Raw genomic sequence first — 17,915 nt, 5'->3', positions numbered from 1 at the left:
GAAGATATTTCCTTTGCCAGCGTAGGCCTGAAATCGCTCCAAATAGCCACTTGCAAATTCTACAAAAAGAGTGCTTCAAAACTGCGCTATGAAAAGGAAGGTTCCACTCAGTGAGTTAGATGCATAAAGCACAGGGAAGTTTCTGAGAATGCATCCGTCTAGTTTTTAGGTGAAGATATTTCCTTTTCCAGGGTTGGCCTCTTAGCACTCCAAATATCCACTAGCAGATTCTACTAAAAGTGTGTTTCAAAACTTCTGTATCAAAAGGAAGCTTCAACTCTGTGAGTTGAATGCGCACATCACAAAGATCTTTCTGGGAATGCTTCTATCTAGTTTTGATGCGAAGATATTTCCTTTTCCAGCATAGGCCTCAAAGCGTTCCAATTATTGACTTGCAGATTCTACTAAAACAGTGTTTCAAAACTGTTCTATCAAAAGGAAAGTTCAACTCTGTGTGTTGAATGCTCACATCGCAAAGAAGTTTCTGAGACTGCTTCTGTCTACTTTTTATGTGAAGAAATTTCCTTTTCCAGCAGAGGCCTCAAAGCGCTCCAAATATCCACTTGCAGATTCTACAAAAAGAGTGTTTCAAAACTGCTCTATCAAAAGGAAGGTTCAACTCTGTGAGCAGAATGCACTCATCACAAGGAAGTTTCTGAGAATGCTTCTGTCTGGAATTTATGTGATGATATTTCCTTTTCCAGCATACGCGTCCAAGCATTCAAAATATCCACTTGCAGATTCCACGAAACGAGTGTTTCAAAACTGTTCCATCAAAAGGAAGGTCCAACTCTGTGAGTAGAATGCACTCATCACAAAGAAGTTTCTGAGAATACTTCTGTATACTTTTCATCTGAATGTATTTCCTTTCCCACTAGATGCCGCAATCGCACCAAATATCCACTTGCAGTTTCCACAAAAAGAGTGTTGCAGAACTGCTCTGGGGAAAGGAATGTTCAACTCAGTGAGTTCAATCCCCACACGGCAAAGAAGTCTCTGAGAATGCTTCTGTCTAGTTTTTATATGAACATATTTCCTTTTCCAGCATAGGCCTCAAAGCGCTCTAAATATCCACTTTCACATTCTACAAAAACAGCCTTTCAAACAGGGTGTATCAAAAGGAAAGTTCAACTCTGTGACTTGAATGCACTCATCACAAAGAAGTTTCTGAGAATACTTCTGTATACTTTTCATCTCAATGTATTTCCTTTCCCACTAGATGCCGCAATCGCACCAAATATCCACTTGCAGTTTCCACAAAAAGAGTGTTGCAGAACTGCTCTGGGGAAAGGAATGTTCAACTCAGTGAGTTCAATCCCCACACGGCAAAGAAGTTTCTGAGAATGCTTCTGTCTAGTTTTTATATGAAGATATTTCCTTTTCCAGCATAGGCCTCAAAGCGCTCTAAATATCCACTTTCACATTCTACAAAAACAGCCTTTCAAACAGGGTGTATCAAAAGGAAGGTTCAACTCTGTGACTTGAATTCACTCATCACAAAGAAGTTTCTGAGAATGTTTCCATCTGGTTTTTATGTGATGACATTTCTTTTTGCAGCATAGGCCTCAAAGCGCTCCAACTATCCACTTGCAGATTCTACAAAAAGAGTGTTTTAAAACTGCTCTATCGAAAGGAAGTTTGAACTCTGTGAGTCGAATGCACAAAGCACCGGGAACTTTCTGAGAATACGTTTGTCTAGTTTCTATGTGAAGATATTTGCTTTCCCAGCATAGGCCTCAATGCACTCCATACGTCCACTTGCAGATTCTACTAAGAGAGTGTTTCAAATCTTTTCTATCAAAAGGAAAATTCAACTCTGTGAGTTGAATGCACTCATCACAAAGAAGTTTCTAAAAATGCTTTTGTCTAGTTTTTATATGAAGATATTTCCTTTGCCAGCGTAGGCCTGAAATCGCTCCAAATAGCCACTTGCAAATTCTACAAAAAGAGTGCTTCAAAACTGCGCTATGAAAAGGAAGGTTCCACTCAGTGAGTTAGATGCATAAAGCACAGGGAAGTTTCTGAGAATGCATCCGTCTAGTTTTTAGGTGAAGATATTTCCTTTTCCAGGGTTGGCCTCTTAGCACTCCAAATATCCACTAGTAGATTCTACTAAAAGTGTGTTTCAAAACTTCTGTATCAAAAGGAAGCTTCAACTCTGTGAGTTGAATGCGCACATCACAAAGATCTTTCTGGGAATGCTTCTATCTAGTTTTGATGCGAAGATATTTGCTTTTCCAGCATAGGCCTCAAAGCGTTCCAATTATCGACTTGCAGATTCTACTAAAACAGTGTTTCAAAACTGTTCTATCAAAAGGAAAGTTCAACTCTGTGTGTTGAATGCTCACATCACAAAGAAGTTTCTGAGACTGCTTCTGTCTAGTTTTTATGTGAAGAAATTTCCTTTTCCAGCAGAGGCCTCAAAGCGCTCCAAATATCCACTTGCAGATTCTACAAAAAGAGTGTTTCAAAACTGCTCTATCAAAAGGAAGGTGCAACGCTGTGAGCTGAATGCACTCATCACAAGGAAGTTTCTGAGAATGCTTCTGTCTGGAATTTATGTGATGATATTTCCTTTTCCAGCATACGCGTCCAAGCATTCCAAATATCCACTTGCAGATTCCACGAAACGAGTGTTTCAAAACTGTTCCATCAAAAGGAAGGTCCAACTCTGTGAGTAGAATGCACTCATCACAAAGAAGTTTCTGAGAATACTTCTGTATACTTTTCATCTGAATGTATTTCCTTTCCCACTAGATGCCGCAATCGCACCAAATATCCACTTGCAGTTTCCACAAAAAGAGTGTTGCAGAACTGCTCTGGGGAAAGGAATGTTCAACTCAGTGAGTTCAATCCCCACACGGCAAAGAAGTTTCTGAGAATGCTTCTGTCTAGTTTTTATATGAAGATATTTCCTTTTCCAGCATAGGCCCCAAATCGATCTAAATATCCACTTTCACATTCTACAAAAACAGCCTTTCAAACAGGGTGTATCAAAAGGAAGGTTCAACTCTGTGACTTGAATGCACTCATCACAAAGAAGTTTCTGAGAATGCTTCCATCTGGTTTTTATGTGATGACATTTCTTTTTGCAGCATAGGCCTCAAGGCGCTCCAACTATCCACTTGCAGATTCTACAAAATGAGTGTTTTAAAACTGCTCTTTCAAAAGGAAGTTTGAACTCTGTGAGTCGAATGCACAAAGCACCGGGAACTTTCTGAGAATGCGTTTGTCTAGTTTCTATGTGAAGATATTGGCTTTCCCAGCATAGGCCTCCAAGCACTCCATACGTCCACTTGCAGATTCTACTAAAAGAGTGTTTCAAATCTTTTCTATCAAAAGGAAAATTCAACTCTGTGAGTTGAATGCACTCATCACAAAGAAGTTTCTGAAAATCCTCTTGTCTAGTTTTTATATGAAGATATTTCCTTTGCCAGCGAAGGCCTGAAATCGCTCCAAATAGTCACTTGCAAATTCTACAAAAAGAGTGCTTCAAAACTGCGCTATGAAAAGGAAGGTTCCACTCAGTGAGTTAGATGCATAAAGCACAGGGAAGTTTCTGAGAATGCATCCGTCTAGTTTTTAGGTGAAGATATTTCCTTTTCCAGGGTTGGCCTCTTAGCACTCCAAATATCCACTAGCAGATTCTACTAAAAGTGTGTTTCAAAACTTCTGTATCAAAAGGAAGCTTCAACTCTGTGAGTTGAATGCGCACATCACAAAGATCTTTCTGAGAATGCTTCTATCTAGTTTTGATGCGAAGATATTTCCTTTTCCAGCATAGGCCTCAAAGCGTTCCAATTATCGACTTGCACATTCTACTAAAACAGTGTTTCAAAACTGTTCTATCAACAGGAAAGTTCAACCCTGTGTGTTGAATGCTCACATCACAAAGAAGTTTCTGAGACTGCTTCTGTCTAGTTTTTATGTGAAGAAATTTCCTTTTCCAGCAGAGGCCTCAAAGCGCTCCAAATATCCACTTGCAGATTCTACAAAAAGAGTGTTTCAAAACTGCTCTATCAAAAGGAAGGTTCAACTCTGTGAGCTGAATGCACTCATCACAAGGAAGTTTCTGAGAATGCTTCTGCCTGGAATTTATGTGATGATATTTCCTTTTCCAGCATACGCGTCCAAGCATTCCAAATATCCACTTGCAGATTCCACGAAACGAGTGTTTCAAAACTGTTCCATCAAAAGGAAGGTCCAACTCTGTGAGTAGAATACACTCATCACAAAGAAGTTTCTGAGAATACTTCTGTATACTTTTCATCTGAATGTATTTCCTTTCCCACTAGAGGCCGCAATCGCACCAAATATCCACTTGCAGTTTCCACAAAAAGAGTGTTGCAGAACTGCTCTGGGGAAAGGAATGTTCAACTCAGTGAGTTCAATCCCCACATGGCAAAGAAGTTTCTGAGAATGCTTCTGTCTAGTTTTTATATGCAGATATTTCCTTCTCCAGCACAGGCCTCAAAGCGCTCTAAATATCCACTTTCACATTCTACAAAAACAGCCTTTCAAACAGGGTGTATCAAAAGGAAGGTTCAACTCTGTGACTTGAATGCGCTCATCACAAAGAAGTTTCTGAGAATGCTTCCATCTAGTTTTTATGTGATGACATTTCTTTTTGCAGCATAGGCCTCAAAGCGCTCCAACTATCCACTTCCAGATTCTACAAAAAGAGTGTTTTAAAACTGCTCTATCAAAAGGAAGTTTGAACTCTGTGAGTCGAATGCACAAAGCACCGGGAACTTTCTGAGAATGCTTTTGTCTAGTTTCTATGTGAAGATATTTGCTTTCCCAGCATAGGCCTCAATGCACTCCATACATCCACTTGCAGATTCTACTAAAAGAGTGTTTCAAATCTTTTCTATCAAAAGGAAAATTCAACTCTGTGAGTTGAATGCACCCATCACAAAGAAGTTTCTGAAAATGCTCTTGTCTAGTTTTTATATGAAGATATTTCCTTTGCCAGCGTAGGCCTGAAATCGCTCCAAATAGCCACTTGCAAATTCTACAAAAAGAGTGCTTCAAAACAGCGCTGTGAAAAGGAAGGTTCCACTCAGTGAGTTAGATGCATAAAGCACAGGGAAGTTTCTGAGAATGCATCCGTCTAGTTTTTAGGTGAAGATATTTCCTTTTCCAGGGTTGGCCTCTTAGCACTCCAAATATCCACTAGCAGATTCTACTAAAAGTGTGTTTCAAAACTTCTGTATCAAAAGGAAGCTTCAACTCTGTGAGTTGAATGCGCACATCACAAAGATCTTTCTGAGAATGCTTCTATCTAGTTTTCATGCGAAGATATTTCCTTTTCCAGCATAGGCCTCAAAGCGTTCCAATTATCGACTTGCACATTCTACTAAAACAGTGTTTCAAAACTGTTCTATCAATAGGAAAGTTCAACTCTGTGTGTTGAATGCTCACAAAACAAAGAAGTTTCTGAGACTGCTTCTGTCTAGTTTTTATGTGAAGAAATTTCCTTTTCCAGCAGAGGCCTCAAAGCGCTCCAAATATCCACTTGCAGATTCTACAAAAAGAGTGTTTCAAAACTGCTCTATCAAAAGGAAGGTTCAACTCTGTGAGCTGAATGCACTCATCACAAGGAAGTTTCTGAGAATGCTTCTGCCTGGAATTTATGTGATGATATTTCCTTTTCCAGTATACGCGTCCAAGCATTCCAAATATCCACTTGCAGATTCCACGAAACGAGTGTTTCAATACTGTTCCATCAAAAGGAAGGTTCAACTCTGTGAGTAGAATGCACTCATCACAAAGAAGTTTCTGAGAATACTTCTGTATACTTTTCATCTGAATGTATTTCCTTTCCCACTAGATGCCGCAATCGCACCAAATATCCACTTGCAGTTTCCACAAAAAGAGTGTTGCAGAACTGCTCTGGGGAAAGGAATGTTCAACTCAGTGAGTTCAATCCCCACACGGCAAAGAAGTTTCTGAGAATGCTTCTGTCTACTTTTTATATGAAGATATTTCCTTTTCCAGCATAGGCCTCAAAGCGCTCTAAATATCCACTTTCACATTCTACAAAAACAGCCTTTCAAACAGGGTGTATCAAAAGGAAGGTTCAACTCTGTGACTTGAATGCACTCATCACAAAGAAGTTTCTGAGAATGCTTCCATCTGGTTTTTATGTGATGACATTTCTTTTTGCAGCATAGGCCTCAAACCGCTCCAACTATCCACTTGCAGATTTTACAAAAAGAGTGTTTTAAAACTGCTCTATCAAAAGGAAATTTGAACTCTGTGAGGCGAATGCACAAAGCACCGGGAACTTTCTGAGAATGCGTTTCTCTAGTTTCTATGTGAAGATATTTGCTTCCCCAGCATAGGCCTCAAAGCACTCCATACGTCCACTTGCAGATTCTACTAAAAGAGTGTTTCAAATCTTTTCTATCAAAAGGAAAATTCAACTCTGTGAGTTGAATGCACTCATCACAAAGAAGTTTCTGAAAATGCTCTTGTCTAGTTTTTATATAAAGATATTTCCTTTGCCAGCGTAGGCCTGAAATCGCTCCAAATAGCCACTTGCAAATTCTACAAAAAGAGTGCTTCAAAACTGCGCTAAGAAAAGGAAGGTTCCACTCAGTGAGTCAGATGCATAAAGCACAGGGAAGTTTCTGAGAATGCATCCGTCTAGTTTTTAGGTGAAGATATTTCCTTTTCCAGGGTTGGCCTCTTAGCACTCCAAATATCCACTAGCAGATTCTACTAAAAGTGTGTTTCAAAACTTCTGTATCAAAAGGAAGCTTCAACTCTGTGAGTTGAATGCGCACATCACAAAGATCTTTCTGAGAATGCTTCTATCTAGTTTTGATGCGAAGATATTTCCTTTTCCAGCATAGGCCTCAAAGCGTTCCAATTATCGACTTGCAGATTCTACTAAAACAGTGTTTCAAAACTGTTCTATCAAAAGGAAAGTTCACCTCTGTGTGTTGAATGCTCACATCACAAAGAAGTTTCTGAGACTGCTTCTGTCTAGTTTTCATGTGAAGAAATTTCCTTTTCCAGCAGAGGCCTCAAAGCGCTCCAAATATCCACTTGCAGATTCTACAAAAAGAGTGTTTCAAAACTGCTCTATCAAAAGGAAGGTTCAACTCTGTGAGCTGAATGCACTCATCACAAGGAAGTTTCTGAGAATGCTTCTGTCTGGAATTTATGTGATGATATTTCCTTTTCCAGCATACGCGTCCAAGCATTCCAAATATCCACTTGCAGATTCCACGAAACGAGTGTTTCAAAACTGTTCCATCAAAAGGAAGGTTCAACTCTGTGAGTAGAATGCACTCATCACAAAGAAGTTTCTAAGAATACTTCTGTATACTTTTCATCTGAATGTATTTCCTTTCCCACTAGATGCCGCAATCGCACCAAATATCCACTTGCAGTTTCCACAAAAAGAGTGTTGCAGAACTGCTCTGGGGAAAGGAATGTTCAACTCAGTGAGTTCAATCCCCACATGGCAAAGAAGTTTCTGAGAATGCTTCTGTCTAGTTTTTATATGCAGATATTTCCTTCTCCAGCACAGGCCTCAAAGTGCTCTAAATATCCACTTTCACATTCTACAAAAACAGCCTTTCAAACAGGGTGTATCAAAAGGAAGGTTCAACTCTGTGACTTGAATGCGCTCATCACAAAGAAGTTTCTGAGAATGCTTCCATCTAGTTTTTATGTGATGACATTTCTTTTTGCAGCATAGGCTTCAAAGCGCTCCAACTATCCACTTGCAGATTCTACAAAAAGAGTGTTTTAAAACTGCTCTATCAAAACGAAGTTTGAACTCTGTGAGTCGAATGCACAAAGCGCCGGGAACTTTCTGAGAATGCTTTTGTCTAGTTTCTATGTGAAGATATTTGCTTTCCCAGCATAGGCCTCAATGCACTCCATACATCCACTTGCAGATTCTACTAAAAGAGTGTTTCAAATCTTTTCTATCAAAAGGAAAATTCAACTCTGTGAGTTGAATGCACCCATCACAAAGAAGTTTCTGAAAATGCTCTTGTCTAGTTTTTATATGAAGATATTTCCTTTGCCAGCGTAGGCCTGAAATCGCTCCAAATAGCCACTTGCAAATTCTACAAAAAGAGTGCTTCAAAACTGCGCTATGAAAAGGAAGGTTCCACTTAGTGAGTCAGATGCATAAAGCACAGGGAAGTTTCTGAGAATGCATCCGTCTAGTTTTTAGGTGAAGATATTTCCTTTTCCAGGGTTGGCCTCTTAGCACTCCAAATATCCACTAGCAGATTCTACTAAAAGTGTGTTTCAAAACTTCTGTATCAAAAGGAAGCTTCAACTCTGTGAGTTGAATGCGCACATCACAAAGATCTTTCTGAGAATGCTTCTATCTAGTTTTGATGCGAAGATATTTCCTTTTCCAGCATAGGCCTCAAAGCGTTCCAATTATCGACTTGCAGATTCTACTAAAACAGTGTTTCAAAACTGTTCTATCAAAAGGAAAGTTCAACTCTGTGTGTTGAATGCTCACATCACAAAGAAGTTTCTGAGACTGCTTCTGTCTAGTTTTTATGTGAAGAAATTTCCTTTTCCAGCAGAGGCCTCAAAGCGCTCCAAATATCCACTTGCAGATTCTACAAAAAGAGTGTTTCAAAACTGCTCTATCAAAAGGAAGGTTCAACTCTGTGAGCCGAATGCACTCATCACAAGGAAGTTTCTGAGAATGCTTCTGTCTGGAATTTATGTGATGATATTTCCTTTTCCAGCATACGCGTCCAAGCATTCCAAATATCCACTTGCAGATTCCACGAAACGAGTGTTTCAAAACTGTTCCATCAAAAGGAAGGTCCAACTCTGTGAGTAGAATGCACTCATCACAAAGAAGTTTCTGAGAATACTTCTGTATACTTTTCATCTGAATGTATTTCCTTTCCCACTAGATGCCACAATCGCACCAAATATCCACTTGCAGTTTCCACAAAAAGAGTGTTGCAGAACTGCTCTGGGGAAAGGAATGTTCAACTCAGTGAGTTCAATCCCCACACGGCAAAGAAGTTTCTGAGAATGCTTCTGTCTAGTTTTTATATGAAGATATTTCCTTTTCCAGCATAGGCCTCAAAGCGCTCTAAATATCCACTTTCACATTCTACAAAAACAGCCTTTCAAACAGGGTGTATCAAAAGGAAGGTTCAACTCTGTGACTTGAATGCACTCATCACAAAGAAGTTTCTGAGAATGCTTCCATCTGGTTTTTATGTGATGACATTTCTTTTTGCAGCATAGGCCTCAAACCGCTCCAACTATCCACTTGCAGATTTTACAAAAAGAGTGTTTTAAATCTGCTCTATCAAAAGGAAGTTTGAACTCTGTGAGGCGAATGCACAAAGCACCGGGAACTTTCTGAGAATGCGTTTGTCTAGTTTCTATGTGAAGATATTTGCTTTCCCAGCATAGGCCTCAATGCACTCCATACGTCCACTTGCAGATTCTACTAAAAGAGTGTTTCAAATCTTTTCTATCAAAAGGAAAATTCAACTCTGTGAGTTGAATGCACTCATCACAAAGACGTTTCTGAAAATCCTCTTGTCTAGTTTTTATATGAAGATATTTCCTTTGCCAGCGTAGGCCTGAAATCGCTCCAAATAGCCACTTGCAAATTCTACAAAAAGAGTGCTTCAAAACAGCGCAGTGAAAAGGAAGGTTCCACTCAGTGAGTTAGATGCATAAAGCACAGGGAAGTTTCTGAGAATGCATCCGTCTAGTTTTTAGGTGAAGATATTTCCTTTTCCAGGGTTGGCCTCTTAGCACTCCAAATATCCACTAGCAGATTCTACTAAAAGTGTGTTTCAAAACTTCTGTATCAAAAGGAAGCTTCAACTCTGTGAGTTGAATGCGCACATCACAAAGATCTTTCTGAAAATGCTTCTATCTAGTTTTGATGCGAAGATATTTCCTTTTCCAGCATAGGCCTCAAAGCGTTCCAATTATCGACTTGCAGATTCTACTAAAACAGTGTTTCAAAACTGTTCTATCAAAAGGAAAGTTCAACTCTGTGTGTTGAATGCTCACATCACAAAGAAGTTTCTGAGACTGCTTCTGTCTAGTTTTTATGTGAAGAAATTTCCTTTTCCAGCAGAGGCCTCAAAGCGCTCCAAATATCCACTTGCAGATTCTACAAAAAGAGTGTTTCAAAACTGCTCTATCAAAAGGAAGATTCAACTCTGTGAGCTGAATGCACTCATCACAAGGAAGTTTCTGAGAATGCTTCTGTCTGGAATTTATGTGATGATATTTCCTTTTCCAGCATACGCGTCCAAGCATTCCAAATATCCACTTGCAGATTCCACGAAACGAGTGTTTCAAAACTGTTCCATCAAAAGGAAGGTTCAACTCTGTGAGTAGAATGCACTCATCACAAAGAAGTTTCTGAGAATACTTCTGTATACTTTTCATCTGAATGTATTTCCTTTCCCACTAGATGCCGCAATCGCACCAAATATCCACTTGCAGTTTCCACAAAAAGAGTGTTGCAGAACTGCTCTGGGGAAAGGAATGTTCAACTCAGTGAGTTCAATCCCCACACGGCAAAGAAGTTTCTGAGAATGCTTCTGTCTAGTTTTTATATGAAGATATTTCCTTTTCCAGCATAGGCCTCAAAGCGCTCTAAATATCCACTTTCGCATTCTACAAAAACAGCCTTTCAAACAGGGTGTATCAAAAGGAAGGTTCAACTCTGTGACTTGAATGCACTCATCACAAAGAAGTTTCTGAGAATGCTTCCATCCGGTTTTTATGTGATGACATTTCTTTTTGCAGCATAGGCCTCAAACCGCTCCAACTATCCACTTGCAGATTTTACAAAAAGAGTGTTTTAAAACTGCTCTATCAAAAGGAAGTTTGAACTCTGTGAGGCGAATGCACAAAGCACCGGGAACTTTCTGAGAATGCGTTTGTCTAGTTTCTATGTGAAGATATTTGCTTTCCCAGCATAGGCCTCAATGCACTCCATACGTCCACTTGCAGATTCTACTAAAAGAGTGTTTCAAATCTTTTCTATCAAAAGGAAAATTCAACTCTGTGAGTTGAATGCACTCATCACAAAGAAGTTTCTGAAAATGCTCTTGTCTAATTTTTATATAAAGATATTTCCTTTGCCAGCGTAGGCCTGAAATCGCTCCAAATAGCCACTTGCAAATTCTACAAAAAGAGTGCTTCAAAACTGCGCTAAGAAAAGGAAGGTTCCACTCAGTGAGTCAGATGCATAAAGCACAGGGAAGTTTCTGAGAATGCATCCGTCTAGTTTTTAGGTGAAGATATTTCCTTTTCCAGGGTTGGCCTCTTAGCACTCCAAATATCCACTAGCAGATTCTACTAAAAGTGTGTTTCAAAACTTCTGTATCAAAAGGAAGCTTCAACTCTGTGAGTTGAATGCGCACATCACAAAGATCTTTCTGAGAATGCTTCTATCTAGTTTTGATGCGAAGATATTTCCTTTTCCAGCATAGGCCTCAAAGCGTTCCAATTATCGACTTGCAGATTCTACTAAAACAGTGTTTCAAAACTGTTCTATCAAAAGGAAAGTTCAACTCTGTGTGTTGAACGCTCACATCACAAAGAAGTTTCTGAGACTGCTTCTGTCTAGTTTTCATGTGAAGAAATTTCCTTTTCCAGCAGAGGCCTCAAAGCGCTCCAAATATCCACTTGCAGATTCTACAAAAAGAGTGTTTCAAAACTGCTCTATCAAAAGGAAGGTTCAACTCTGTGAGCTGAATGCACTCATCACAAGGAAGTTTCTGAGAATGCTTCTGCCTGGAATTTATGTGATGATATTTCCTTTTCCAGCATACGCGTCCAAGCATTCCAAATATCCACTTGCAGATTCCACGAAACGAGTGTTTCAAAACTGTTCCATCAAAAGGAAGGTTCAACTCTGTGAGTAGAATGCACTCATCACAAAGAAGTTTCTAAGAATACTTCTGTATACTTTTCATCTGAATGTATTTCCTTTCCCACTAGATGCCGCAATCGCACCAAATATCCACTTGCAGTTTCCACAAAAAGAGTGTTGCAGAACTGCTCTGGGGAAAAGAATGTTCAACTCAGTGAGTTCAATCCCCACATGGCAAAGAAGTTTCTGAGAATGCTTTTGTCTAGTGTTTATATGCAGATATTTCCTTCTCCAGCACAGGCCTCAAAGCGCTCTAAATATCCACTTTCACATTCTACAAAAACAGCCTTTCAAACAGGGTGTATCAAAAGGAAGGTTCAACTCTGTGACTTGAATGCACTCATCACAAAGAAGTTTCTGAGAATGCTTCCATCTAGTTTTTATGTGATGACATTTCTTTTTGCAGCATAGGCCTCAAAGCGCTCCAACTATCCACTTGCAGATTCTACAAAAAGAGTGTTTTAAAACTCCTCTATCAAAAGGAAGTTTGAACTCTGTGAGTCGAATGCACAAAGCACCGGGAACTTTCTGAGAATGCTTTTGTCTAGTTTCTATGTGAAGATATTTCCTTTCCCAGCATAGGCCTCAATGCACTCCATACATCCACTTGCAGATTCTACTAAAAGAGTGTTTCAAATCTTTTCTATCAAAAGGAAAATTCAACTCTGTGAGTTGAATGCACTCATCACAAAGAAGTTTCTGAAAATTCTCTTGTCTAGTTTTTATATGAAGATATTTCCTTTGAAAGCGTAGGCCTGAAATCGCTCCAAATAGCCACTTGCAAATTCTACAAAAAGAGTGCTTCAAAACTGCGCTAGGAAAAGGAAGGTTCCACTCAGTGAGTCAGATGCATAAAGCACAGGGAAGTTTCTGAGAATGCATCCGTCTAGTTTTTAGGTGAAGATATTTCCTTTTCCAGGGTTGGCCTCTTAGCACTCCAAATATCCACTAGCAGATTCTACTAAAAGTGTGTTTCAAAACTTCTGTATCAAAAGGAAGCTTCAACTCTGTGAGTTGAATGCGCACATCACAAAGATCTTTCTGAGAATGCTTCTATCTAGTTTTGATGCGAAGATATTTCCTTTTCCAGCATAGGCCTCAAAGCGTTCCAATTATCGACTTGCAGATTCTACTAAAACAGTGTTTCAAAACTGTTCTATCAAAAGGAAAGTTCAACTCTGTGTGTTGAATGCTCACATCACAAAGAAGTTTCTGAGACTGCTTCTGTCTAGTTTTCATGTGAAGAAATTTCCTTTTCCAGCAGAGGCCTCAAAGTGCTCCAAATATCCACTTGCAGATTCTACAAAAAGAGTGTTTCAAAACTGCTCTATCAAAAGGAAGGTTCAACTCTGTGAGCTGAATGCACTCATCACAAGGAAGTTTCTGAGAATGCTTCTGTCTGGAATTTATGTGATGATATTTCCTTTTCCAGCATACGCGTCCAAGCATTCCAAATATCCACTTGCAGATTCCACGAAACGAGTGTTTCAAAACTGTTCCATCAAAAGGAAGGTTCAACTCTGTGAGTAGAATGCACTCATCACAAAGAAGTTTCTGAGAATACTTCTGTATACTTTTCATCTGAATGTATTTCCTTTCCCACTAGACGCCGCAATCGCACCAAATATCCACTTACAGTTTCCACAGAAAGAGTGTTGCAGAACTGCTCTGGGGAAAGGAATGTTCAACTCAGTGAGTTCAATCCCCACACGGCAAAGAAGTTTCTGAGAATGCTTCTGTCTAGTTTTTATATGAAGATATTTCCTTTTCCAGCATAGGCCTCAAAGCGCTCTAAATATCCACTTTCACATTCTACAAAAACAGCCTTTCAAACAGGGTGTATCAAAAGGAAGGTTCAACTCTGTGACTTGAATGCACTCATCACAAAGAAGTTTCTGAGAATGCTTCCATCTAGTTTTTATGTGATGACATTTCTTTTTGCAGCATAGGCCTCAAAGCGTTCCAACTATCGACTTGCAGATTCTACAAAAAGAGTGTTTTAAAACTGCTCTATCAAAAGGAAGTTTGAACTCTGTGAGTCGAATGCACAAAGCACTGGGAACTTTCTGAGAATGCGTTTGTCTAGTTTCTATGTGAAGATATTTGCTTTCCCAGCATAGGCCTCAATGCACTCCATACATCCACTTGCAGATTCTACTAAAAGAGTGTTTCAAATCTTTTCTATCAAAAGGAAACTTCAACTCTGTGAGTTGAATGCACTCATCACAAAGAAGTTTCTGAAAATGCTTTTGTCTAGTTTTTATATGAAGATATTTCCTTTGACAGCGTAGGCCTGAAATCGCTCCAAATAGCCACTTGCAAATTCTACAAAAAGAGTGCTTCAAAACTGCGCTATGAAAAGGAAGGTTCCACTCAGTGAGTTAGATGCATAAAGCACAGGGAAGTTTCTGAGAATGCATCCGTCTAGTTTTTAGGTGAAGATATTTCCTTTTCCAGGGTTGGCCTCTTAGCACTCCAAATATCCACTAGCAGATTCTACTAAAAGTGTGTTTCAAAACTTCTGTATCAAAAGGAAGCTTCAACTCTGTGAGTTGAATGCGTACATCACAAAGATCTTTCTGAGAATGCTTCTAATCTAGTTTTGATGCGAAGATATTTCCTTTTCCAGCATAGGCCTCAAAGCGTTCCAATTATCGACTTGCAGATTCTACTAAAACAGTGTTTCAAAACTGTTCTATCAAAAGGAAAGTTCAACTCTGTGTGTTGAATGCTCACATCAAAAAGAAGTTTCTGAGACTGCTTCTGTCTAGTTTTTATGTGAAGAAATTTCCTTTTCCAGCAGAGGCCTCAAAGCGCTTCAAATATCCACTTGCAGATTCTACAAAAAGAGTGTTTCAAAACTGCTCTATCAAAAGGAAGGTTCAACTCTGTGAGCTGAATGCACTCACCACAAGGAAGTTTCTGAGAATGCTTCTGCCTGGAATTTATGTGATGATATTTCCTTTTCCAGCATACGCGTCCAAGCATTCCAAATATCCACTTGCAGATTCCACGAAACGAGTGTTTCAAAACTGTTCCATCAAAAGGAAGGTCCAACTCTGTGAGTAGAATGCACTCATCACAAAGAAGTTTCTGAGAATACTTCTGTATACTTTTCATCTGAATGTATTTCCTTTCCCACTAGATGCCGCAATCGCACCAAATATCCACTTGCAGTTTCCACAAAAAGAGTGTTGCAGAACTGCTCTGGGGAAAAGAATGTTCAACTCAGTGAGTTCATTCCCCACACGGCAAAGAAGTTTCTGAGAATGCTTCTGTCTAGTTTTTATATGAAGATATTTCCTTTTCCAGCATAGGCCCCAAAGCGCTCTAAATATCCACTTTCACATTCTACAAAAACAGCCTTTCAAACAGGGTGTATCAAAAGGAAGGTTCAACTCTGTGACTTGAATGCACTCATCACAAAGAAGTTTCTGAGAATGCTTCCATCTAGTATTTATGTGATGACATTTCTTTTTGCAGCATAGGCCTCAAAGCGCTCCAACTATCCACTTGCAGATTCTACAAAAAGAGTGTTTTAAAACTGCTCTATCAAAAGGAAGTTTGAACTCTGTGAGTCGAATGCACAAAGCACCGGGAACTTTCTGAGAATGCTTTTGTCTAGTTTCTATGTGAAGATATTTGCTTTCCCAGCATAGGCCTCTATGCACTCCATACATCCACTTGCAGATTCTACTAAAAGAGTGTTTCAAATCTTTTCTATCAAAAGGAAAATTCAACTCTGTGAGTTGAATGCACTCATCACAAAGAAGTTTCTGAAAATGCTCTTGTCTAGTTTTTATATGAAGATATTTCCTTTGCCAGCGTAGGCCTGAAATCGCTCCAAATAGCCACTTGCAAATTCTACAAAAAGAGTGCTTCAAAACTGCGCTATGAAAAGGAAGGTTCCACTCAGTGAGTTAGATGCATAAAGCACAGGGAAGTTTCTGAGAATGCATCCGTCTAGTTTTTAGGTGAAGATATTTCCTTTTCCAGGGTTGGCCTCTTAGCACTCCAAATATCCACTAGCAGATTCTACTAAAAGTGTGTTTCAAAACTTCTGTATCAAAAGGAAGCTTCAACCCTGTGAGTTGAATGCGCACATCACAAAGGTCTTTCTGAGAATGCTTCTATCTAGTTTTAATGCGAATATATTTCCTTTTCCAGCATAGGCCTCAAAGCGTTCCAATTATCGACTTGCAGATTCTACTAAAACAGTGTTTCAAAACTGTTCTATCAAAAGGAAAGTTCAACTCTGTGTGTTGAATGCTCACATCACAAAGAAGTTTCTGAGACTGCTTCTGTCTAGTTTTTATGTGAAGAAATTTCCTTTTCCAGCAGAGGCCTCAAAGCGCTCCAAATATCCACTTGCAGATTCTACAAAAAGAGTGTTTCAAAACTGCTCTATCAAAAGGAAGGTTCAACTCTGTGAGCTGAATGCACTCATCACAAGGAAGTTTCTGAGAATGCTTCTGTCTGGAATTTATGTGATGATATTTCCTTTTCCAGCATACGCGTCCAAGCATTCCAAATATCCACTTGCAGATTCCACGAAACGAGTGTTTCAAAACTGTTCCATCAAAAGGAAGGTTCAACTCTGTGAGTAGAATGCACTCATCACAAAGAAGTTTCTGAGAATACTTCTGTATACTTTTCATCTGAATGTATTTCCTTTCCCACTAGACGCCGCAATCGCACCAAATATCCACTTGCAGTTTCCACAAAAAGAGTGTTGCAGAACTGCTCTGGGGAAAGGAATGTTCAACTCAGTGAGTTCAATCCCCACATGGCAAAGAAGTTTCTGAGAATGCTTCTGTCTAGTTTTTATATGCAGATATTTCCTTCTCCAGCACAGGCCTCAAAGCCCTCTAAATATCCACTTTCACATTCTAGAAAAACAGCCTTTCAAACAGGGTGTATCAAAAGGAAGGTTCAACTCTGTGACTTGAATGCACTCATCACAAAGAAGTTTCTGAGAATGCTTCCATCTAGTTTTTATGTGATGACATTTCTTTTTGCAGCATAGGCCTCAAAGCGCTCCAACTATCCACTTGCAGATTCTACAAAAAGAGTGTTTTAAAACTGCTCTATCAAAAGGAAGTTTGAACTCTGTGAGTCGAATGCACAAAGCACCGGGAAATTTCTGAGAATGCGTTTGTCTAGTTTCTATGTGAAGATATTTGCTTTCCCAGCATAGGCCTCAATGCACTCCATACATCCAATTGCAGATTCTACTAAAAGAGTGATTCAAATCTTTTCTATCAAAAGGAAAATTCAACTCTGTGAGTTGAATGCACTCATCACAAAGAAGTTTCTGAAAATGCTTTTGTCTAGTTTTTATATGAAGATATTTCCTTTGCCAGCGTAGGCCTGAAATCGCTCCAAATAGCCACTTGCAAATTCTACAAAAAGAGTGCTTCAAAACTGCGCTAGGAAAAGGAAGGTTCCACTCAGTGAGTTAGATGCATAAAGCACAGGGAAGTTTCTGAGAATGCATCCGTCTAGTTTTTAGGTGAAGATATTTCCTTTTCCAGGGTTGGCCTCTTAGCACTCCAAATATCCACTAGCAGATTCTACTAAAAGTGTGTTTCAAAACTTCTGTATCAAAAGGAAGCTTCAACTCTGTGAGTTGAATGCGCACATCACAAAGATCTTTCTGAGAATGCTTCTATCTAGTTTTGATGCGAAGATATTTCCTTTTCCAGCATAGGCCTCAAAGCGTTCCAATTATCGACTTGCAGATTCTACTAAAACAGTGTTTCAAAACTGTTCTATCAAAAGGAAAGTTCAACTCTGTGTGTTGAATGCTCACATCACAAAGAAGTTTCTGAGACTGCTTCTGTCTAGTTTTTATGGGAAGAAATTTCCTTTTCCAGCAGAGGCCTCAAAGCGCTCCAAATATCCACTTGCAGATTCTACAAAAAGAGTGTTTCAAAACTGCTCTATCAAAAGGAAGGTTCAACGCTGTGAGCTGAATGCACTCATCACAAGGAAGTTT

Source organism: Pongo pygmaeus, chromosome 6 (genome assembly GCF_028885625.2).
Source record: "Pongo pygmaeus isolate AG05252 chromosome 6, NHGRI_mPonPyg2-v2.0_pri, whole genome shotgun sequence".
Lineage (NCBI taxonomy): Eukaryota > Metazoa > Chordata > Mammalia > Primates > Hominidae > Pongo > Pongo pygmaeus.
This window is presented reverse-complemented; position numbering follows the sequence as displayed.